General features: G+C 38.6%; 1 non-coding gene across 1 annotated transcript; it reads left to right on the plus strand.

The window, feature by feature from the left end:
* Positions 1 to 16,435: 16,435 nt before the first annotated feature.
* LOC112700398 (small nucleolar RNA R71) lies at positions 16,436 to 16,542 on the plus strand. Its single transcript, XR_003153304.1, has one exon. It is a non-coding gene; the product is annotated as a small nucleolar RNA R71 (small nucleolar RNA).
* Positions 16,543 to 26,110: the final 9,568 nt, after the last annotated feature.

The raw sequence follows: 26,110 nt of genomic DNA on the forward strand, positions 1-26,110 counted from the left end.
GTGAAAATAGAATATGTCAAGCTAGTGACAATAAAAGAGCGTTTGTTGGGAGGCAACCCAACCTGAGGTAGTTTTCTTTCATAGCTTTTTCAATAAAAATGTTGAATAATTGGTATGGATTGCAAGGAGCTAAGTTTGGTGTTGCACACCAAAACAATTTAAGGGAGAATGAAAGATTCTAAGTTTGGTGTTCCACCAAAAATATCATTTAAAAACACATTCTCACCTCTTGCATGATGCTAGCTCCAAGCAACCAAACACATTATTCAACGGATTAACTACTTTTTGGCTTTAATTTCATAACCTTTAGCAAGGACACAAGGTTTCACATATGGTTAACTTGTTGCATAAGAGACAGTGGCAAACAATTAAGTTTGGTGTTCTCACACCTAAATAAATCCAGGAACCACACTCAGTTTATGCATACTAACCATATAATTAAGGGGTTGAGAAGCAAGCAACTTTGAGAATTATGCAGGACATGAGTCAACAATTGAAGACATTATGCATCTTAACTCAAAGAGAACACAACAGAAGGAAGAATCAAAGGACTGCAACTTCGAAGGTTGTATCTAAACTTAATCCTTGCTGCTGTGAAATGTTTTGAATCTGGAAACCATTGTATGTTTTGCTAAAGTGTTTATCTAGTTGCAAGTGAAATTGTTTGTTAAGAATGCCGAATCTGCATGTTGTTTGTTATCCATCACTTAGCTAAATTTTGTTTTGTTTCCCACATGCTTGAATAAAAGAGAATTGTTTGAATTGAAAAGTAAAATATCCAATGTTGCATAAGTAAGAATGGAAGTTAATGGTGGTATATGTGTTTGATTAAATGCATAACTCATGAAATAATTGTTGCATAATATCATTCTCATTAAAGTGTGAGTTAGCTTGCTGTTGTAAAGATTCTTATCAATAAGGAAAAAGCCCTTGGGAACAAAAACAGAAAGAAAAAGAAGAAGAAAAAGCCAAAGTGGCAAGAAAAACAAAAAAATAAGGGTTGGACATCAATAGCTTGGACCCTGGGACATATACCTGTGGTGTTCTTGTACTAAGATATGCTTGGATGAGTAAATTCTAAGGGGTATTTTAAAACCCGGACACTTAGATCAACTGATTTGGGATGGTCAATTGAAAGTCCACAATAAAGAGCAACTTAGGTACAGAGCATTTAGTTATCCAAAGAGATGCTGGGCATCAATGATCCTAGGAAGAAATAGTGAGCCATGTGTCTGTGGTGGAAAGATGTTGAGTAAAAAAGAAAAAAAAATAAAGCCAAAGGCTACTACTGCAACATTTGACACCAAACCTCCAAAAGAATAATAAGCTTGTTAAGCATTACAAGCCAAGAAAAGTTAGGAAGGGAGTAATTAAAAAATAAGTCTTATAACAGCAAGTTTAGCAAGTCTTTGAGGAAAGATGTATATTATGTAACAGCAACAATAATTGAGTTATCATTGTCTGCATAAAGACTTCGTAAATCAAATTCTGCTATATGCCTAATAAGGATATGTGTTCTTTTCTTATTCATTTCAATTGCTCTTAATTTTGATGCTTGCTTGGGGACAAGCAAGATTTAAGTTTGGTGTTGTGATGACAAGTCATCATATACCCATTTTTCAAGCTAATTTCACTTGTTTTATTAGTCTTTATGCACTTTCTTGCATCCTAAGTAAGTGATTTGGAATGAAAATGCACAACTTCTTTAAATCAAACAACCACCATGAAATTAATGTTAACTCATAAGGTTTACGCTGAATTTAATTGATTTTTAATTGATTTATAAGCCTTGTGAATTTAGTGATACTTTGAGTGGTTATTTTGGTTGATTGTAGGTGAAGAAAAGAAGAAAAGAGAAAGCGTGGCCTAAGAAAGTGTGGCCAAAGGAGAAAAAGGTGTGGCGCATAAAGGAGGAATGCAAGTATTGCCCTCCACAAGGGCACACTGCCCTCTAGGAGGGCAACATAAGGGAACAAGGCTTGATGAGGCAACTCTGCCCTGCCCACGACAAGGGCAGAGCACAAAATTGTGCCTTGGATCAAAGAAGAGCAAAACCTTGCCCTGCCCTCCACAAGGGCAGTATCGGGCCTTCATGGAAAATAAATCAAAGGAAAAAGTTTACCCTTGCTTGCCACAAGAGTCGAACACAGCACAATGAGGAAGCAAGGAACTAGGCCTCATTATGGTGCCAAGAAAGCCAAGGAAAAATAGTAGCGTGTGCATCGGCCAAGTCTCAAACACGGGACTTCAATTTGGAAACACTGCCCTGCCCTCGCGGAGGGCAGGGCAGGATTTTGTTATGGCACGGCCAGCGCACCAACCTGGCGCACCAAGGCATCATTCGGCAGCACCAGCAGCGCGCACAGGCACCAAAATGGCGCACCAGAAATTTCTGCCCTGCCCTCCGCGAGGGGAGGGCAGCATCCTGCAGCACACACCAACACACCACGCTCGCACCAAGGCTGCACGCATCAATTTTCTGCCCTGCCCTCCACAAGGGCAGGGCAGCCTCCTAGAAGCTAATTCTTCATGGGCTAAAATTGGATTAAAAATCCAATAAAATTCATTTCTTCACCAAATCAAAAGCCCATCCAAATCCCAAGATCCAAGAATAGAAAGTGTATAAATAGGAGATAGTTTGATGTAATTAGGACCTTTCACCTTTTCTTTTACTTTTGAACTTTGAATTTTCCTTTGAACCTTTACTTTTATTTTGAGCTTTTGAACTTTCTCTTAGGGACCTTACTGAGATTTCAGAGAATTGGGGAGGAGAATTGATCTCTCTTCTTCCTCGTTCTTGCTTGGGCACTTTTACTTTTCTTGTTTTGAGTTTTGGGTGTGAAGAATTGAGGAAATTCTGTCTCAATCTCCATTCAAAATCTCTTTAATTCCTTTTCTGCATAATTAAGTTGAATTACATTTCCTTTACTGCTTCTTCTTCAATTTCTTGTTAATTGCTTTGTGAACTTGGATCTGGGAAGGGAATTGAGATCTAGACTTTGCTATCTAGTCTCTAAAGCCCTGAGATCTCATTTTCCTTTTGGTTCTTCTGTGAACCTCTGCTTCAAGTTAATTTCCATTTCTGTTTGAATTCTAGTTGTTTCTAATTCAATTTCTACTTTATTAGTTGTTGCAATTTACTTTCCTTTGCTGAAATTCTGAATTCCCAATCCTCAATTCCCTTTTCCATTCAAGCAATTTATATTTCTTGCACTTTAAGTTACTGCAATTTACATTTCTTGCACTTTAAGTTTCAGTCATTTAATTTCTTGTTCTTTAAGATTCAGCATCCTTTACTTTCCTGCTCTTTAATTTATTGCAATTCTCCCCTCTCCCTTTACATTCCAAGCAATTTAGTTTCTGTTAATGATAAACCACTCAACCAATACTTGATTCACTTGACTAAATCAACCACTAAACTAAAATTGCTCAATCCTTCAATCCGTGAGTTTTTATTACTTGATGCGACCCGGTACACTTGCCGGTGAGTTTTGTGTTGGATTGTTTTCCACACATCAGTACACAAACTCGTGAGTTCACACTTTTCTCACAACTCTGCGCAGCTGACCAGCAAGTGCATTGGGTCATCCAAGTAATACCTTACGTGAGTAACGGTCGATCCCACGGAGATTGCCAGCTTGAACCAAGCTATAGTCTTCTTGTAAATCTCAGTCATACAGATTCAAATGGTTATGGGATTTTGATAATTAAAAGATAGATAAAACATAAAATAGGATAGAGATACCTATGTAATTCATTGGTATGTGTGTTAAGTGATTTCAGAGATTACAGGGCAGGAACGACTCAGAGGATAGAAAGGAAGCATGCAAAAGTGAAAGGAATACAAGAAGTTGAAGAAGTTGCTAAGTTGTTCAGCCTGACCTCTTTGCACTCAAACGGTCATAACTTGAGCTACAGAGGTCCAAATGACGCATCCAGTTGCGTTAGAAAGCTAACATCCGGGGCTTTGATTTGATATATAATTTGCCATAGTGGCCATACAGCTAGGCAACGCAAGCGCGTGCTCCACGCGGACACGTCGCAGTGACAAAAATCAGCATGGCAGATTTCGCAACCAGCGAATCCTGGGTTATTTCCAGCCCAGTTTCAAGCCCGGAAAACACAGATTAAAAGCTGCAAAGTGGAGGAAGGAAGGGGACAATTCGGAGACAATTCATAATTTAGATGCAGTTTTAGAGAGAGAGGCTCTCTCCTCTCTCTTAGGATTAGGATTCCTCTTAAAGGATTTAGGATTTATTTCTTCTTCATCACAGGTTCAATGTTCATTTAAATTATTAATGCAAAGAGTACTTTTTCATTTAATTTTATTATTTAATTGCTTTCAATTTTATTATCATGTCTCCTTTTCAAAACTTTTTCAAAAATCAAATCTTTTTCATTTTTATCTTATGATTTTCAAAAATTTAAAATTATTTTTCAAAATCTTTTTCTTAATTTTATTTCAAATTTTCAAAAATTATGCTAACAATTAATATGATTGATTCAAAAATTTGAAGTTTGTTACTTTCTTGTTAAGAAAGGTTCAATCTTTAAATTCTAGAATCTTATCTTTTAGTTTCTTGTTAGTAAAGTAATCAATTTTAATTTTAATCATATCTTTTTATCTTATCTTTTATGTCATATCGTTTTCAAAATTTTATCTTTTTCAAAAATTTGATTTTAAAATATCTTTTCTAACTTCTTAACTTCTTATCTTTTCAAAATTAATTTTCAAATCTTTTTCAACTAAATATTTGACTTTTTGTTCGTTTCTTATCTTTTTCAAAACCACCTAACTACTCTTGTCTCTCTAATTTTCGAAAATACCTCCCTCTTTTTCAAAAATTTTTTAAATTAATTAATTAATTATTTAATTTTATTTCTTATCTTAATTTTCGAAAATCATTAACTCCTTTTCAAAATTATTTTCGAAAACTTCTGTCTCTCATCTTATTCTATTTATTCATTCATTTACTAATACTTCTCTTCATCTCAAATCACTGCCCCTATTTTCACCCTTGTGTTTGGATTCTCTTTTCTTTATTCCCTTTCTTCTTCTACTAACAATAAGGAACCTCTTTACTGTGACATAGAGGATTCCTCTTCTTTTTCTGCTCTCTTCTCTTTCATATGAGCAGGAACAATGAAAAAGGCATTCTTGTTGAAGCTGATCCAGAACCTGAAAGGACTCTAAAGAGAAAACTAAGAGAAGCTAAATTACAACAATCCAGAGACAACCTTGCTGAAATTTTCGAACAAGAAAAGGAGATGGCAGCCGAACCCAACAACAATAATGCAAGGAGGATGCTTGGTGATTATACTACACCTACTTCTAAGTTTGATGGAAGAAGAATCTCAAGTCCTGCCATTGGAGCAAACAATTTTGAGCTGAAACCTCAATTAGTTGCTCTAATACAACAGAACTGCAAGTTTCATGAACTTCCATCAGAAGATTCCTACCAGTTCTTAACTGTGTTCTTGCAGATTTGTGAGACTGTTAAGACTAATGGAGTAGATCCTGAAGTCTACAGGCTCATGCTTTTCCCTTTTGCTGTAAGAGACAAAGCTAGAACATGGTTGGACTCTCAACCTAAAGATAGCCTGGACTCCTGGGATATGCTGGTCACGGCCTTCTTTGCTAAGTACTTTCCTCCTCAAAAGCTGAGCAAGCTTAGAGTGGATGTTCAGACCTTCAAAGAAAAAGATGGTGAATCCCTCTATGAATCTTATGAAAGATACAAGCAGATGACCAAAGGATGTCCTTCTGACATGTTTTCAGAATAGACTATGATAGATATATTCTATTATGGTCTATCTGAGTTCTCTAAGATGTCACTGGACCATTCTGTAGGTGGATCTATTCACCTAAAGAAAACGCCTGTAGAAGCTCAAGAACTTATTGACATGGTTGCAAATAACCAGTTCATGTACACTTCTGAGAGGAATTCCGTGATTAATGGGACGCCTCAAAGGAAGGGAGTTCTTGAAATTGATGCTCTAAATGCCATATTGGCTCAGAACAAAATGTTGACTTAGCAAGTCAACATGATTTCTCAAAGTCTGAATGGATGGCAAAATGCATCCAACAGTACAAAAGAGGCATCTTCTGAAGAAGAAGCTTATGATCTTGAGAATCCTGCAATGATAGAGGTAAATTATATGGGTGAACCTTATGGAAACACCTATAATTCATCATGGAGAAATCATCCAAATTTCTCATGGAAGGATCAACAAAAGCCTCAACAAGGGTTTAATAATGGTGGAAGAAATAGGCTTAGCAATATCAAGCCTTATCCATCATCTTCTCAGCAACAGACAGAGAATTCTGAACAGAGCACCTCTAACCTAGCAAACTTAGTCTCTGATCTGTCTAAGGCCACTTTAAGTTTCATGAGTGAAACAAGGTCCTCTATTAGAAATCTGGAGGCACAAGTGGGCCAGCTGAGTAAGAGAATCACTGAAACTCCTCGTAGTACTCTCCCAAGCAATATTGAAGAGAAACCAAAAAGAGAGTGCAAGGCCATTGATATAATCAACATGGCCAAACCTAGAGAGGAAGGAGAGGACGTGAATCCCAATGAGGAAGACCTCATGGGACATCTCTCAAGCAAGAAAAAGTTCCCTATTGAGGATCCAAGGGAATCTGAGGCTCATATAGAGACCATAGAGATTCCATTTAACCTCCTTCTGCCATTCATGAGCTCTGAAGACTATTCTCCTCTGAAGAGGATGAAGATGTAACTGGAGAGCAAGTTGCTCAATATTTAGGAGCTATCATGAAGCTGAATGCCAAGTTATTTGGTAATGAGAGTTAGGAAGGTGAACCTCCCTTGCTCATTAGTGAACTAGATACATGGGTTTAGCAAACTTTACCTCAAAAGAGACAAGATCTTGGCAAATTCGTAATACCCTACACCATAGGCACCATGATCTTTGAAAAAGCTCTGTGTGACCTGGGGTCAGGTATAAATCTTATGCCACTCTCTATAATGGAGAAGCTGGGAATCATTGAGGTACAGCCTGCCATACTCTCATTGCAAATGGCAGAGAAGTCAGTAAGATAAGCTTATGGATTGGTACAGGACGTGTTGGTAAAGGTTGAAGGCCTTTACATCCCTGCTGATTTCATAATCTTAGACACAAGGAAGGAGGAGGATGAATGCATCATCCTTGGAAGACCTTTCCTAGCCACAGCAGGAGCTGTGATAGATGTTAACAAAGGAGAATTAGTCCTTCAATTGAATGGGGACTACTTTGTGTTTAAAGCTCAAGGATCTTCTTCTTTAACAATAGAGAGGAAGCATGAAAAGCTTCTCTCAGTACAGAGTCAAACAAAGCCCCCGTAATTAAACTCTAAGTTTGGTGTTGGGAGGCCACAGCCAAACTCTAAGTTTGGTGTTGAATCCCTACATCCAAACTTTAAGTTTGGTGTTGGGAGTCTACAACATTGACCTGATCACCTGTGTGGCTCCATGAGAGCCCACTGTCAAGCTATTGACATTAAAGAAGCGCTTATTGGGAGGCAACCCAATTTTTATTTATCTAATTTTATTTTTTTTATTGTTCTTTTATGTTTTATTAGGTTCATGATCATGTGGAGTCACGAAAAAAATACTAAATTTAAAAACAGAATCAAAAACAGCAGAAGAAAAATCACACCCTAGAGGAAGGACTTATTGGCGTTTAAATGCCAGTAAGGAGCATCTGGCTGGCGTGCAACGCCAGAACATAGCATGGATCTAGCACTCAACGCCAGAAACATGCAGCAATCTGGCGTTTAAATGCCAGGATTGCACACTGAGGAAAGCTGGCGTTCAACGCCAGAAACATGCTGCAGATGGGCGTTGAACGCCCAGAACAAGCTTAGAGTTGGTGTTTAATGCCAGAAACAAGCACCAATCTGGCGTTAAATGCCAGGATTGCATGCAGAGGGAATTTTACACGCCTCATTGGAGCAGGGATGTAAATCCATGACACCTTAGGATCTGTGGACCCCACAGGATTATCTCAGGATCTGTGGACCCCACAGGATCCCCACCTACCTCAACTCACCTCTCTTCTTCACCACTCACATCTCTCCCTCATATCTTCTTCTCCTTCTTCTATTCTTTCTTCTTTTGCTCGAGGGCGAGCAACATTCTAAGTTTAGTACAGTAAAAGCATAGCTTTTTTGCTTTTCCATAACCATTAATGGCACCTAAGGCTAGAAAAACCTCAAAAAAAAAAAGAAAAGAAAGAGAAGAGAAAAGGGAAGACAAAAGCTTCCACCTCTGAGTCATGGGAGATGGAGAGATTCATCTCAAGGATCCATAGCTCAGTAATAGAGCATTTGACTGCACATCAAGAGAGCGTGAAGAATTCCCTCATCAAGAAATTCCTGAGATACCTCAGGGGATACATGTTCCTCCACATAATTATTGGGAGCAATTAAGGATAGGAACACCAAAATCACTAGGGATCATGCAACAGAAGCAAGGAAGAGACATAAAGGAGCTCAAAAAGCACCATTGGTCCTTCAAAAGGCGCCACCCTCACTAAGGTGGACTCATTCATTAACTTCCTTGTTCTTATCTCTCTATTTTTTGGTTTTTTATGTTACATGTCTATCTATGTTTTGTGTCTCTACTTCATGATCATTAGTATTTAGTAACTATGTCTTAAGGCTATGAATAATTCCATAAATCCTTCACCTCTCTTAAATAAAAAATGTTTCTAATTTAAAAGAACAAGAAGTACATGAATTTCGAAAGTATCCTTGAATTTAGTTTAATTATATTGATGTGGTGACAACACTTTTTGTTTTCTGAATGAATGCTTGAACAGTGCATAATTTTGATCTTGTTGTTTATGAATGTTAAAATTGTTGGCTCTTGAAAAAATGATGAACAAAGAGAAATGTTATTGAAAATCTGAAAAATCATGAAAATTGATTCTTGAAGGAAAAAAAAAGCAGTGAAAAAGCAAAAGCTTGTAGAAAAAAAAAATTTTTGACGAAAAAAATAAATAAATAGAAAGAAAAAGAAAAAGAAAGCAGAAAACGTCAATAGCCCTTAAAACCAAAAGGCAAGGGTAAAAAGGATCCAAGGCTTTGAGCATCAATGGATAGGAGGGCCCAAGGAAATAAAATCCAGGCCTAAGCAGCTAAATCAAGCTGTCCCTAACCATGTGCTTGTGGCATGCAGGTCCAAGTGAAAAGCTTGAGACTGAGTGGTTAAAGTCATGATCCAAAGCAAAAAGAGTGTGCTTAAGAACTCTGGACACCTCTAACTGGGGACTTTTAGCAAAGCTGAGTCACAATCTGAAAAGCTTCACCCAGCTATGTGTCTGTGGCATTTATGTATCTGGTGGTAATACTGGAAAACAAAGTGCTTAGGGCCACGGCCAAGACTCATAAAAGTAGCTGTATTCAAGAATTAACAAATTTAACTAGGAGAATCAATAACACTATCTGAAATTCTAAGTTCCCATAGATGCCAATCATTCTAAACTTCAAAGGAGAAAGTGAGATGCCAAAACTGTTCAGAAACAAAAAGCTACAAGTCCCGCTCATCTAATTAGAATTAATATTCATTGATATTTTGGAATTTATAATATATTCTCTTCTTTTTATCCTAATTGATTTTCAGTTGCTTGGGGACAAGCAACAATTTAAGTTTGGTGTTGTGATGAGCGGATAATTTATACGCTTTCTGGCATTGTTTTTAGATAGTTTTTAGTAAAATCTAGCTACTTTTAGGGATGTTTTCATTAGTTTTTATGCTAAATTCACATTTCTGGACTTTACTATGAGTTTTTGTGTTTTTCTATGATTTCAGGTAATTTCTAGCTAAAATTGAGGGACCTGAGAAAAACTTTGATAAGGAGGCTGACAAAGGACTGCTAATGCTGTTGGAATCTGACCTCCCTGCACTCGAAATGGATTTTCTGGAGCTATAGAACTCTAAATGGCGCGCTTTCAAAAGCGTTGGAAAGTAGACATTCAGAGATTTCCAGAAATATATAATAGTATATACTTTATTGGTGATTAGATGACATAAACTGGCGCTCAACGCTAGTTCCATGCTGCATTCTGGAGTCAAACGCCAGAAACACATCACGAACCAGAGTTGAACGCCAAAGACATGTTACAACTTGGCGTTCAACTCCAAAAGAAGCCTCGGCTCATGTAAAGTTCAAGCTCAGCCCAAGCACACACCAAGTGGGCACCGGAAGTGGATTTCTGCATCAATCACTTACTTCTGTAAATCCTAGTAGCTAGTCTAGTATAAATAAGACTTTTTACTATTGTATTCAAGGTCTTTCGACCATTCGGTCTTTTGATTACGTTTAGGGGATTGCCATTCGGCCATGCCTGAACCTTCATCACTTATGTATTTTCAACGGTGGAGTTTCTACACACCATAGATTAAGGGTGTGGAGCTCTGCTGTACCTCAAGTTTTAATGCAATTACTACTATTTTCTATTCAATTCAGCCATTCCTGTTCTAAGATATTCGTTGCACTTCAACATGATGAATGTGATGATCCGTGACACTCATCATCATTCTCACCTATGAACACGTGATTGTCAACCACTTCCGTTCTACTTTAGACCGGGCGCATATCTCTTGGATTCCTTAATCAGAATCTTCATGGTATAAGCTAGATTGATGGCAGCATTCATGAGAATCTGAAAAGTATAAACCTTTTCTGTGGTATTCCGAGTAGGATTTAGGGATTGAATGACTGTGATGAGATTCAAACTCGCAATTGTTGGGCGTGATGACAAATGCAAAAGAATCAAGGGATTCTATTCCAACATGATCGAGAACCGAAAATCATATGATTAGCCGTGCCGGGACAGAGTATTTGGATCTTTTTCACTGAGAGGATGGGATGTAGCCATTGACAACAGTGATGCCCTACATACAGCTTGCCATGGAAAGGAATAAGAAGGATTGAAGGAAGGCAGTAGAAAAGCAGAGATCCAACAGGGACAAGCTTCTCCATACACTTATCTGAAATTCCCACCATTGAATTACATGAGTAACTCTATCTTTATTTTTTGCTTTATTTATTATTCGAAAACTCCATAACATTTACTATCCGCCAAACTGAGATCTACAAGATGACCATAGCTTGCTTCATACCAACAATCTCCGTGGGATCGACCCTTACTCACGTAAGGTATTACTTGGACGACCCAGTGCACTTGCTGGTTAGTTGTGCGGAGTTGTGACTAAGTGTGATTCACGTTTGAAAGCGCTACCAAGTTTTTAGCGCCATTGTTGATGATCACAATTTTGTGCACCATCTCTCTTATTATCATTCGATGCCTTGATATGTGTGTTAAGTGATTTCAGAGATTACAGGGCAGGAATGACTCAGAGGATGGAAAGGAAGCATGCAAAAGTGGAAGGAATGCAAGAAGCTGAAGAAGTTGCTAAGCTGTGCAGCCTGACCTCTTCACACTCAAATGGTCATAACCTGAGCTACAGAGGTCGAAATGACGCGGTTCTAGTTGCGTTGGAAAGCTAACGTCAAAGGCTTCGATTTGATATATAACTTGCCATAGTGGCCATATAGCTAAGCAACGCAAATGCGTGCTCCACACGGACACATCGCAGTGACGAAAATCAACGTGGCAGATTTCGCAACCAGCAAATCCTGGGCTATTTCTGGCCCAGTTTCAAGCCCAGAAAACACATATTAAAGGCTGCAAAGTGAAGGAATGAAGGGGATAATTCGGAGACAATTCGTAATTCACTTTTCATAATTTAGATGTAGTTTTAGAGAGAGAGGCTCTCTCCTCTCTCTTAGGATTAGGATTCCTCTTAAAGGATTTAGGATTTATTTCTTCTTCATCACAGGTTCAATGTTCATTTAAATTATTAATGCAAAGAGTACTTTTTCATTTAATTTTATTATTTATTTAATTGCTTTCAATTTTATTATCATGTCTCTTTTCTACTCCCTTCTCCCAACAACGAAGATGGTATGCATGATGATAGAGTAGACTCCCAACTGGACATGGGGGTTGATTAATATTAGGAGACCCTTGAATTGGGATACTCAAGAGTTCAATTGTAATTGGTTCGTTGTTGGTTGGCTTGTTAGTCACTAACTCTAATCCTTCCCAAGGGAGAGGATTAGGACTTGTGAATAGAAGTTGACTTTTAACTTGACTTTCCTTCATTCGTTGGGGGTTAACTAAGTAGAAACAACTACTAATTATTAATTGATCTTGAGAAAATTCCAACAAGGATAGAACTTCCGATTAATCTTCTCCTAGTCAAGGCTTTTTATTGTTATTATTTTATTTTTCTCCGCAATTCACTCTTCTTATTTCTTAATCCAAAACCCCAATTTACACAAACTCATAACCAATAATAAGAACACCTCCTTGCAATTCCTTGAGAAGACGACCCGAGGTTTAAATACTTCGGTCATCAATTTCAAAGGGGTTTGTTACTTGTGACAACCAAAACTTTTGTAAGAAAGGATTTTCTGTTGGTTTAGAAGCTATACATACAACGCGAGCATATATTTTTATATTTCTTTACCGATAGGAAATCCGTTCTTCAGTCTGGCTACGGGTTATGTAGGGCTAATCATCTGTCGCTTCTCACTTGTGTTGGAATAAGATCCAATGATCCTTTTGCACACTGTCACTCTGCCCAGCACTCGCGAGTTTGAAGCTCGTCACAGTCATCCCATCCCAGATCCTACTCGGAATACCAAAGACAAGGTTTAGACTTTCCGGATCTCAAGGAGTGCTTGAGCTCCTTAATGTCTCTTCCTTGTCTTTGTTGCTCCTCTCTCATGATTCTTTGATCTTCTTTAATTTCATGGAGGAGGATGTAATGTTCTTCGTGCTCCACCCTTAGTTGTCCCATGTTGGAACTCAATTCTCCTAGGGAGGTGTTGATTTGCTCCCAATAGTTTTGTGGAGGAAAGTGCATCCCTTGAGGCATCTCAGGGATTTCATGATGAGGAATTTCCTCATGTCCATGAGTGGGATCTCTTGTTTGCTCCATCCACTTCTTAGTGATGGGCTTGTCCTCATCAATGAGTATGTCTCCCTCTATGTTAATTCCAACTGAATTACAGAGGTGACAAATGAGATGAGGGAAGGCTAACCTTGCCAAGGTAGAGGACTTGTCCGCCACCTTATAAGGTTCTTGGGATATAACCTCATGAACTTCTACTTCCTCTCCAATCATGATGCTATGAATCATGATAGCCCGGTCTATAGTAACTTTAGACCGGTTGCTAGTGGGAATGATTGAGCGTTGGATAGACTCCAATCATCCCCTAGCCACGGGCTTGAGGTCATGCCTTCTCAGTTGAACCGGCTTCCCTCTTGAATCTCTCTTCCATTGAGCGCCCTCTTCACAAATGTCTTTGAGGACTTGGTCCAACCTTTGATCAAAGTTGACCCTTCTAGTGTAGGGGTGTTCATCTCCTTGCATCATGGGCAAGTTGAATGCCAACCTTACATTTTCCGGACTAAAATCTAAGAATTTCCCCCAAACCATTGTAAGCCAATTCTTTGGATCCGGGTTCACACTTTGATCATGGTTCTTGGTGATCCATGCATTGGCACAGAACTCTTGAACCATTAAGATTCTGACTTGTTGAATGGGGTTGGTAAGAACTTCCCAACCTCTTCTTCGGATCTCATGTTGGATCTCCGGATATTCACTCTTTTTGAGTTTGAAAGGGACCTTGGGGATCACCTTCTTTATGGCCACAACTTCATAGAAGTGGTTTTGATGCACCCTTGAGATGAATCTCTCCATCTCCCATGACTCGGAGGTGGAAGTTTTTGCCTTCCCTTTCCTCTTTTTAGAGGTTCCTCCGGCCTTAGGTGCCATAAATGGTTATGGAAAAATAAAAGCAACGCTTTTACCACACCAAACTTAGAAGGTTTGCTCGTCCTCGAGCAAAAGAAGAAAGAAGCGAGTAGAAGAAGAAGAAATAGAGGAGATGGAGGGGGGCTTTGTGTTTCGGCCAAGGGGGAGAAGTAGTGTTTAGGTTGTGTGAAAATGAAGGAGTGAAGATGGGTTTATATAGTAGTGGAGAGAGGGGTAGGGTTCGGTCATTATGGGTGTGTTTGGGAGGGAAAGTGGTTTGAATTTGAATGGTGAGGTAGGTAGGGTTTTATGAAGGATGGATGTGAGTGGTGAAGAGAATGGTTGGATTTGATAGGTGAATGGTTTTTGGGGAAGAGGTATTGAGGTGATTGGTGAATAGGTGAAGAAGAGAGAGAGTGGTGGGGTAGGTGGGGATCCTGTGGGGTCCACAGATCCTGAGGTGTCAAGGATATCTCATCACTGCACCAAGTGGCGTGAAAAAATGCCCTTTTCTGCCAATCCTGGCGTTAAACGCCGGGCTGCTGCCCTTTTCTGGCGTTAAACGCCAGTCTGGTGCCCCTTTTTGGCGTTAAACTCCAGTTTGGTGCCTCTTTCTGGCATTAAATGCCCAAAATGGTGCCAGACTGGGCGTTAAATGCCCATTTTGCTGTCTTCACTGGCGTATAAATGCCGGCAAGTTTTCCTCCAGGGTGTGCCAATTTTCTTTCTGTTTTTCATTCTGTTTTTGCTTTTTCAATTGTTTTTGTGACTTCCCATGATCATCAACCTAAAAAAACATAGAATAACAAAAGGAAAATGAAATTTAACATAGATAAATATAACATTGGGTTGCCTCCCAACAAGCGCTTCTTTAATGTCATTAGCTTAACAGTGGGCCCTCATGGAGCCTCACAGATGTTCAGAGCACTGTTGGAACCTCCCAACACCAAACTTAGAGTTTGAATGTGGGGGTTCAACACCAAACTTAGAATTTGGTTGTGGCCTCCCAACACCAAACTTAGAGGTTGACTGTGGGGGGCTCTGTTTGACTCTGTTTTGAGAGAAGCTCTTCATGCTTCTTCTCCATGGTTACAGAGGGATATCCTTGAGCCTTAAACACAAAGGATTCTTCATTCACTTGAATGATCAATTCTCCTCTGTCAACATCAATCACAGCCTTTGCTGTGGCTAGGAAGGGTCTGCCAAGAATGATGGATTCATCCATGCACTTCCCAGTCTCTAGGACTATGAAATCAGCAGGGATGTAATTGTCTTCAATCTTTACCAGAACATCCTCTACAAGTCCATAAGCTTGTTTTCTTGAATTGTCTGCCATCTCTAGTGAGATTCTTGCAGCTTGTACCTCAAAGATCCCTAGCTTCTCCATTACAGAGAGAGGCATGAGGTTTATACTTAACCCTAAGTCACACAGAGCCTTCTTAAAGGTCATGGTGCCTATGGTACAAGGTATCGAGAACTTCCCAAGGTCCTGTTTCTTTTGAGGTAATCTCTGCCTAGTCAAGTCATCCAGTTCTTTGGTGAGCAAAAGGGGTTCATCCTCCCAAGTCTCATTACCAAATAACTTGTCATTTAGCTTCATGATTGCTCCAAGGTACTTAGCAACTTGCTCTTCAGTGACATCTTCGTCCTCTTCAGAGGAAAAATACTCATCAGAGCTCATGAATGGCAGAAGTAAATCCAATGGAATCTCTATGGTCTCAATGTGAGCCTCAGATTCCCATGGTTCCTCATTAGGGAACTTATTGGAGGCCAGTCGACGTCCATTGTGGTCTTCCTCAGTAGTGATCACTGCCTCTTCCTCCTCTCCAAATTCGGCCATGTTGATGGCCTTACACTCTCCTTTTGGATTCTCTTCTGTATTGCTTGGAAGAGTACTAGGAGGGAGTTCAGTAATTTTCTTACTCAGCTGACCCACTTGTGCCTCCAAGTTTCTAATGGAGAACCTTTTTTCAGTCATGAAACTTTGAGTGGTTTTGATTAGATCAGAGACCATGGTTGCTAAGTCAGAATGGATCTGCTTAGAATTCTCTGTCTGTTGCTGAGAAGATGATGGAAAAGGCTTGCCATTGCTAAACCTGTTTCTTCCACCATTATTATTGTTGAAAACTTGTTGAGGTCTCTGTTGATCCTTCTATGAGAGATTTGGATGATTTCTCCATGAAGGATTATAGGTGTTTCCATAGGGTTCTCCCATGTAATTCACCTCTTCCATTGATGGGTTCTCAGGATCATAAGCTTCTTCTTCAGATGAAGCATCCTTAGTACTGCTTAGTGCAGCTTGCATTCCAGACAGACTTTGAGAAATCATATTGACTTGTTGAGTCAACATTTTGTTCTGAGCCAATATGGCATTCAGAGTATCGATCTCAAGAACTCCTTTCTTCTGATTCGTCCCATTGTTCACAGGATTCTTTTCAGAAGTGTATATGAATTGGTTATTTGCAACCATTTCAATGAGTTCTTGAGCTTCTGCAACCATCTTCTTCAGATGAAGAGATCCTCCAGCAGAGCTGTCCAATGACATCTTGGACAGTTCGGACAGACCATCATAGAAGATACCTATGATGCTCCATTCAGAAAGCATGTCAGAAGGACACTTTCTGATCAACTGTTTGTATCTTTCCCAAGCTTCATAGAGGGATTCACCTTCCTTCTGTCTAAAGGTTTGGACTTCCACTCTAATCTTACTCCATTTTTTAGGTGGAAAGAACTTTGCCAAGAAGGCATTAACTAGCTTTTTCCAAGAGTTTAGGCTTTCTTTAGGTTGTGAGTCCAACCATATCCTAGCTCTGTCTCTTACAGCAAAAGGGAAGAGCATAAGTCTGTAGACCTCAGGGTCAACCCCATTGGTCTTGACAGTGTCACAGATTTGCAAGAATTCAGCTAAGAACTGATGAGGATCTTCCAACGGAAGTCCATGGAACTTGTAATTCTGTTGCATTAGAGAAACTATTGAGGCTTAAGCTCAAAGTTGTTTGCTCCAATGGCAGGGATAGAGATGCTTCTCCCATAGAAGTCGGGAGTAGGTGCAGCAAAGTTACCCAGCACCTTCCTTGCATTGTTGTTGTTTTTGGCTGCCATGTCTTCTTCTTGTTTAAAGATTTCTGTTAGGTCCTCTACAGATAGTAGTGTTTTAGCTTCTCTTAGCTTTCGCTTCAAGGTCCTTTCAGGTTCAGGGTCAGCCTCAACAAGAATGCTTTTGTCTTTGTTCCTGCTCATATGAAAGAGAAGAGAACAAGAAAATATGGAATCCTCTATGTCACAGTATAGAGATTCCTTGAGGTGTCAGAGGAAAAGAAGAATAGAAGGAGGAGGTAGAAGAATTCGAACTTATCAAGAGGGATAGAGTTCGAATTGTGCATTGAGGAAGAGTGTTGTCCATAAATAGAAGGATGTGAGAAGAGGGGAAGAATTTTTGAAAATAAAGTAGAAGATTTTAAAATAATTAAATGAAATTTTGAAAATTTGATTGATGATTTTCAAAAATTAAAGTTGGGAAAGAAATAAAGTGATTTTGAAAAAGATTTTGAAATTAGAAATCAAAAAGATATGATTGAAAACTATTTTGAAAAAGATGTGATTAAAAAGATATGATTGAAAAATAATTTAAAAAATATTTGATTTTTAAAATTAATGACTTGGCTAACAAGAAATTTAAAAGATATGATTCAGACATTAAACCTTTCTCAACAGAAAAGGCAACATACTTGAAATGTTGAATCAAATCATTAGTTGTTAGCAAGTATTTTTGAAAAATGAAAGAAATTGATTTTTAAAATATATGATTGAAAAGATATGATTTGAAAAAGATTTGATTTTGAAAAATTATGGAAACTTGAAAAAAATTTGAATTAAAAACAAAATCTTCCCTCTTGTGCCATCCTGGCGTTAAACGCCCAGAATGGTATCCATTCTGGCGTTTAACGCCCAAAATGCTACCCTTTTGGGCGTTAAACGCCCAGCCAGGTGCCCTGGCTGGTGTTTAAACGCTAGTTTTCCTTCTTCACTGAGCGTTTTAGACGCCCAGCTTTTTCTGTGTGATTCCTCTGCTGTATCTTCTGAATCTTCAATTCTCTGTATTATTGACTAGAAAAGACACACTTTTGAACATTTTTTTGGATTTTTAATGATGAGGAATAATCAAAATGCAACTAAAATCAAATAAACAATGCATGCAAGACACCAAACTTAGAAGCTTGTATACTACTGACACTAACAAATTGAGAATGCATATGAGAAACAACAAAACACTTAAGACAAGAGAATTTAAAGATCAGAACAAGGAAATCATCAAGAACAACTTGAAGATCAATGAAGAACATAATGCATGTAATTTTTGAAAATTAGAAGAATAAAGACATGCAATTGACACCAAACTTAAAATTAGACACTAGACTCAAACAAGAAACATAAAGAAATGTTAGTCTAAAGCTTTAGTCTAAAGAAATTAGACATGGCTAGCCAAGCTTCAGCAGGACATTACATTCAAGAGCTAAATTGATGAAAATCAATCAGCTTTGGTGATGATAGGAACATCACCTTGAAACTCTAGAATTCATTCTTAAAAATTCTGAAGAAAAATACCTAATCTAAGCAACAAGATGAACCGTCAGTTGTCCAAACTCAAACAATCCCCAGCAAAGGCGCCAAAAACTTGGTGCATGAAATTGTGATCATCAATGGCGCCATCAACATGGTACGCTCAATTGCAATCTTAACTCTTAATCACAACTTCGCACAGCCAACCAACAAGTGCACTGGGTCGTCCAAGTAATAAACCTTACGCAAGTAAGGGTCGATCCCACGGAGATTGTTGGTATGAAGCAAGCTATGGTCATCTTGTAAATCTCAGTCAGGCGATTCAAATGGTTATAGAGGATTAAAATTAAAAGATAAATAAAACATAAAATAAAGATAGAGATACTTATGTAATTCATTGGTGAGAATTTCAGATAAGCGTATGGAGATGCTTTGTCCCTTCCGTCTCTCTGCTTTCCAACTGTCTTCATCCAATCCTTCCTACTCCTTTTCATGGAAAGCTGTATGTTGGGCATCACCGTTGTCAATGGCTACAGTCTCGTCCTCTCAGTGAAAATGTTCAACGCGCTCTGTCACAGCACGGCTATTCATCTGTCGGTTCTCAATCATGTCGGAATAGAATCCAGTGATTCTTTTGCGTCTGTCACTAACGCCCCACAATCGTGAGTTTGAAGCTCGTCACAGTCATTCAATCCTTGAATCCTACTCAGAATACCATAGACAAGGTTTAGACCTTCTGGATTCTCAAGAATGCCGCCATCAATTCTAGCTTATACCACGAAGATTTTGATTAAGGAATCCAAGAGATATCCACTCAATCTAAGGTAGAACGGAGGTGGTTGTCAGGCACACGTTCATAGGTGAGAATGATGATGAGTGTCACGGATCATTACATTCATCAAGTTGAGGAACAAGTGATATCTTAGAACAAGAATAAGCTGAAGTGAATAGAAGAACAATAGTAATTGCATTAATACTCGAGGTACAGCAGAGCTCCACACCTTAATCTATGGTGTGTAGAAACTCCACCATTGAAAATACATAAGTGATAATGGTGATCCTTGGCTTCGGCCCCATAGAGGGAACCAGAAGAACTAAGATGAAAATACAATAGCAAAAGGTCCTATTTATAGAGAACTAGTAGCTTAGGATTTACAAAAATGAGTAAATGACGTAAAAATCCACATCCAGGCCCACTTGGTGTGTTCTTTGGGCTGAGCATTGAAGCTTCTATGTGTAGAGACTTTTCTTGGAGTTAAACGCCAGCTTTTGTGCCAGTTTGGGCGTTTAACTCCCACTTCTGTGCCAGTTCCGGCGTTAAACGCCGGGCAGTCTTGAGCTAATTTGGAACACCGGTTTGGGCCATCAAATATCGGGAAAAGTATAGACAATTATATATTGCTGGAAAGCCCAGGATGTCTACTTTTCAACACAATTGAGAGCGCGCCAATTCGGCTTCTGTAGCCCCAGAAAATTTACTTCGAGTGCAGGGAGGTCAGAATCCAACAACATCTGCAGTCCTTTTTCAGCCTCTGAATCAGATTTTTGTTCAGGTCCCTCAATTTCTGCCAGAAAATACCTGAAATCACAGAAAAACACACAAACTCATAGTAAAGTCCAGGAAAGTGAATTTTAAATAAAAACTAATAAAAATATAATAAAAACTAACTAAAATATACTAAAAACATACTAAAAACAATGCCAAAAAGCGTATAAATTATCCGCTCATCAACTACCCAGTGCACTTGCTGGTTAGTTGTGCGGAATTGTGAAAAGTGTGATCACAATTTCATGCACCAAGTTTTTGGCACTGTTGCCAGGGATTGTTTGAGTTTGGACAACTAAAGGTTCATCTTGTTGCTTAGATTAGGAATAAATTTTTTTTGTTGGTTTAGAGTTTTCTGTTTGAGTCTAGTTTCATATTTTAAGTTTGGTGTCAATTGCATGTTTTTAGTTTCCTTCATATTCTCGAATTTTTTGTGTCAATGTTTGATCTTCAGTTTTTCTTGTTTTGTGTCTTTCCTTGTTTTTCTTGTGCATTTTCGAATTATTAGTGTCCGAATTTGTTTTCTAAAAAATTTTCAAAATTTTTTCTTGGTGTTCATCTTGATCTTCAAAGTGTTCTTGGTGTTCATCTTGACATTCAAAGTTTTCTTATTTGTTTTCTTTGTTTTGATCTAAAACTTTGTGTTTTTATTGTTTTTCTCTTTCCTCATTAAATTCAAAATAATATCTTTTCCTTTATTTACTCATCATTTTCGAATTCTTAGGTTGACTTAGTCAAAGGTTTTAAAAATTTTGGTAGTTTCTTGTTAGTCAAGTCAAGATTTAAATTTTTAAAATTTTATGTTTTTAAATTTTTTCAAAATAAAATCTTTTTTCAAAATAAATCCTTTTCTCTTTTTTTGAATTCCTTGTCCCACTTTCTTAATTTGATTGAAAAATTTTAAGTTTGGTGTTCTCTTGTTAAGAAAATCTCAATCTTTAAAATTTTAAAATCATATCTTTTTCAAATCTGTTCTTTTATTTATTTTCTTACAAGTATTAATTTTCAAATATCTTTTTAGGACATATCTTTTTCAAAACTTTAACCACTTTCTCTCTCTAATTTTCAAAACTTACATTCAACTTTTCATTTATTTAATTTTTTTGTTTTTCTCTTTTGACTTCGTTTTTTTTTAAAGAGAAAAAATTTTTTAAAATACTTATTGTTCATTTACAATCCACATCATCTCCCTTTCTCTATCATAGACCTATGTGAATGAACAGTCCAGAAGGACTCTGGGGTCATAGGCCAACTCCACTACTGCTTCATATGGAAGTAGTATCTGTATACCCCCCATCAGAGCCAACAGTTTTGAGTTAAATCCTCAACTCATTATCATGGTGCATCAAAATTGCCAATATTCCGGTCTTCCATAGGAAGAACCTATTGAGTTTATGGTACAATTCTTACAAATGGTTGACATAGTACGCGATAAGGAAGTGGATCAGGATGTCTACAGATTATTGCTGTTTTCATTTGTTGTAAAAGACCAGGCTAAGAGGTGGTTAAATTACCAACCCAAGGCCAGAATAAGAACATGGAAATAGCTATCAGACAAATTCCTGATCAATATTTCCCCCCAAAAAGGATAACACAGCTAAGGCTGGACATCCAAGGCTTTAAACAAGATGATAATGAATCTCTTTATGATGTCTGGGAGAGGTACATAAAGATGCTAAGGAGATGCCCCTCTGAAATGTTTTCAGAGTGGGTGCAGTTAGACATCTTCTACTATGGGCTTACAACAAAGGCCCAGATGTCTCTAGACCACTCAGCTGGAGGATCTACACACATGAGAAAGACAATTGAAGAGGCTCAATAGCTCATTGATACAGTTGCTAGAAATCAACATCTGTACTCAAATAGTGAGTCCTCCATGAAAGAAGAGGCTAAAGCAGTATCCACTAAACTTAGTCCTCCAGAACAAGTTGCTGAACTCAACCAGCAATTACTTGCTCTAACAAAATAGTTAGCAGAATTTAAAGAGTTGCTACAAGACACTCAAAATGCTAACAAGAATATGGAAGCACAATTGGATCAGACACGACAACAATTATCTAAACAAATAATAGAAGAGTGCCAAGCTATTCATTTCAGGAGTGGAAAGACATTAAATGCCTCAACTTAAAGCAGCAGGAAGCCAAGAAAGGAACAACTGACAGAGTATGACCAAGCCACTGCCCAAAATCCCTCTGAGGATAGTAAGAGCCTAGAGAGGAATGATTCTGGCGTTCAAATGCCAGAAAAGGGTGCAAAATTGGCGTTAAACGCTCAGTGGATGGCTAGTTCTGGCGTCCAAACTGCAGAAAAGGGTGGAAAATTGGCGTTAAATGCCCATCCAGTCCCCAATCCTAGCGTTCAAACGCCAATAAGGGATTAGGCAACTACAGATGCTGATAACAACCCCCTTAAGTAGGCTTCTCCAACCACCTCTGTACGAAATAAACCTGCATCAACTAAGGTTGAAAAATATAAAGCCAAGATGCCTTATCCTCAAAAACTCCGCCAAGCAAAACAGGATAAATAATTTGCCCGTTTTGCGGACTATCTCAAGACTCTTGAGATAAAGATTCCCTTTGCAGAGCCACTTGAGCAAATACCCTCTTATGCTAAGTTCATGAAAGAGATCTTAAGTTATAAGAAAGATTGGAGAGAAATTGAAAAAGTTTTTCTCACTGAAGGATGCAGTGCAGTCATTTTAAAAAGCTTACCAGACAAGCTTAAAGACCCCGGAAGCTTTATGATACCATGCACATTAGAGGGTGCTTGTACCAAGACAGCTTTATGCGACCTTGGGGCAAGTATCAACCTGATACCTACATCCACTATCAAAAAACATGGTTTAACTGAAGAAGTCAAACCAACCGAATATGTGTCCAACTTGCTGATAGCTCCATTAAAATGCCATCAGGCGTAATTGAGGACATGACTGTCAAGGTTGGGCCATTTGCCTTTCCTACTAACTTTGTAGTGCTGGAAATGGAGGAGCACAAAAGTGCAACTCTCATTCTAGGAAGACCTTTCCTAGCAACTGGACGAACTCTCATTGACGTCCAAAAAGGGGAGGTAACCCTGAGAGTCAATGAGGATGAGTTCAAGTTGAATGCTGTCAAAGCTATGCAGCATCCAAACACATCAAGAGACTACATGAGCATTGATATTATTGACTCCCTAGTGGAGGAGATCAATATGACTAAGAGTTTCGAATCAGAGCTAGATGACATCTTTAAAGATGTTTAGCCTGATTTGGAGGAATAAGAGAAAACAGAAGAACCTCTGATAACTCCTCATGAAGAGGAGAAGCCTCCTAAACCCGAGCTCAAACCACTATTACCATCCCTCAAATATGCATTTCTGGGAGAAGATGACACTTTTCCAGCGATCATAAGCTCTGCTTTAGAGCCACATGAAGAGGAAGCACTAATTCATGTGCTAAGGACCCACAAGACAGCTCTTGGGTGGTCCATAAGTGATCTTAAGGGCATTAGCCCAGCCAGATGCATGCACAAGATCCTATTGGAGGATGATGCCAAGCCAGTGGTTCAACCACAGAGGCAGCTAAATCCAACAATGAAGGAGGTGGTCCAGAAAGAGGTCACTAAATTACTAGAGGCTGGGATTATTTATCCTATTTCTGATAGCCCCTGGGTGAGCCCTGTCCAAGTTGTCCCCAAGAAGGGAGGCATGACAATGGTTCATAATGAAAAGAATAAACTGGTTCATAACAGGGTGGCTTATGTGTATTGACTATAGAAGGCTCAATACAGCGACCAGAAAGGATGATTTTCCTTTGCCATTCATAGATCAGATGCTAGAGAGACTAGATGGTCATCCATACTACTACTTTCTGGATGGCTATTCAGGTTACAACCAGATTGCTGTAGATCCTCAAGACTAAGAGAAAAAAGCATTCACATATCCATTTGGAGAATTTGCTTACAAACGGATGCCATTTGGCCTATGCAATGCACCTGCGACCATTCAGAGATGCATGCTTTCTATGTTCTCTGATATGGTGGAGAAATTTCTGGAAGTCTTCATGGATGACTTCTCAGTATTTGGAGACCCATTCAGCTCCTGTCTTGACCATCTAGCACTTGTTCTGAAAAGGTGCCAAGAGACTAACCCGGTTTTAAACTAGGAGAAATTTCACTTTATGGTGACTGAAGAAATTGTCCTTGGGCACAAAATTTCGAACAAGGGAATAGAGGTGGATCAAGCTAAGGTAGAAGTAACTAAAAAATTACCACCACCTGCCAATGTTAAGGCAATCAGAAGCTTTTTTGGGCATGCAGGACTCTATAGGAGGTTTATAAAGGATTTTTCGAAAATTGCCAAGCCTTTGAGCAATCTGCTAGCTGCTGATACACCATTTGTCTTTGACACAGAGTGTTTCCAAGCCTTTGAGACTCTGAAAGCTAAGCTGGTCACAGCACCAGTCATTTCTGCACCAGACTAGACATTACCATTTGAACTATGTGTGATGCCAGTGACCATGCCATTGGTGCAGTATTAGGACAGAGGCATGACAAGCTTCTTGATGAGCGGATAATTTATACACTTTTTGGCATTGTGTTTAGGTAATTTTTTGTATGATTTAGTTAGTTTTTAGTATATAATTATTAATTTTTATGCAAAAATAATATTTCTAGACTTTACTATGAGTTTGTGTATTTTTTTGTGATTTTAGGTATTTTCTGGCTGAAATTGAGGGACCTCAGCAAAAATCTGATTCAAAGCTAAGGGTGAAAAAAGACTGCCGATGCTGTTGGATTCTGACCTCCCTGCACTCGAAATGGATTTTCTGGAGCTACAGAAACCCAACTGGTGCGTTCTCAATTGTGATGGAAAGTAGACATATTGGGCTTTTCAGCAATATATAATATTCCATACTTTGTCCGATTTTTGATAACGCAAACTAGCGTTTTAATGCCAACTTTCTACCCTTTTCTGGCGTTAAATGCCAGAACTGGCACCAGAGCTAGCGTTTAACTCCAAGAAAAGCCTATGCACGTGAAAGCTTCAATGCTCAGCCCAAGCACACACCAAGTGGGCCCCGAAAGTGGTTTTCTGCATCATTTACTTATCTTTGTAAACCCTAGGTTACTAGTCATTATAAATAGGACCTTCTACTATTGTATTTTTAATAGGGAGATCTTTAGATCATTTTTGAGACTATCTTTGTATCACTGTTGATCTCTTGATCAGGTTTAGGGGGCTGGCCATTCGGCCATACCTGGACCTTTATCACTTATGTATTTTCAATGGTGGAGTTTCTACACCTCATAGATTAAGGTGTGGAGCTCTGCTGTTCCTCATGAATTAATGCAATTACTACTATTTTCTATTCAATTCAAGCTTATTCTTGTTCTAAGATATTCATTCGCACTTCAACGTGATGAATGTGATGATCAAGTGACACTCATCATCATTCTCACTTATGAACGCGTGCCTGACAACCACTTCCGTTCTACCTGAAAACAAGCTTGAATGTATATCTCTTAGGCTCCTGGTCCAGGACACATGGTTGCCTCTCCTAACAAAAGAGCCTTCCATTCCATGAGATCAGAGTCTTCGTGGTATAAGTGATGAGCGGATAATTTATACGCTTTTTGGCATTGTTTTTAGGTAGTTTTTAGTATGATTTAGTTAGTTTTTAGTATATAATTATTAGTTTTTGATCAAAAATCATATTTCTGGAAATTACTATGAGTTTATGTATTTTTCTATTATTTTAGATATTTTCTCGCTGAAATTGAGGGACCTGAGCAAAAATCTGATTTAGAGGCTGATAAAGGACTGAAGATGCTGTTGGATTCTGACCTCTCTACACTCGAAGTGGATTTTCTGGAGCTACAGAAGCCTAATTGGCGCGCTCTCAATTGCGTTAGAAAGTAGACATCTCGGGCTTTCCATAAATGTATAATAGTTTATAACTTGCCCGAGATTTGATGGCACAAACTGGCGTTCCATGTCAGCATAAAAATTCTGGCGTAAAACGCCCAAACTAGCATAAAAGCTGGAGTTAAACGCCCAAACTGGCACCAGAGCTGGCATTTAACTCCAAGAGAAGCCTATGCACGTGAAAGCTTCAAAGCTCAGCCCAAATAGACACCAAGTGGGCCCTGGAAGTGGATTTCTGCACCATTTACTTATTTCTGTAAACCCT

Source organism: Arachis hypogaea, chromosome 6 (assembly GCF_003086295.3).
Source record: "Arachis hypogaea cultivar Tifrunner chromosome 6, arahy.Tifrunner.gnm2.J5K5, whole genome shotgun sequence".
NCBI classification, from domain to species: Eukaryota; Viridiplantae; Streptophyta; class Magnoliopsida; order Fabales; family Fabaceae; genus Arachis; species Arachis hypogaea.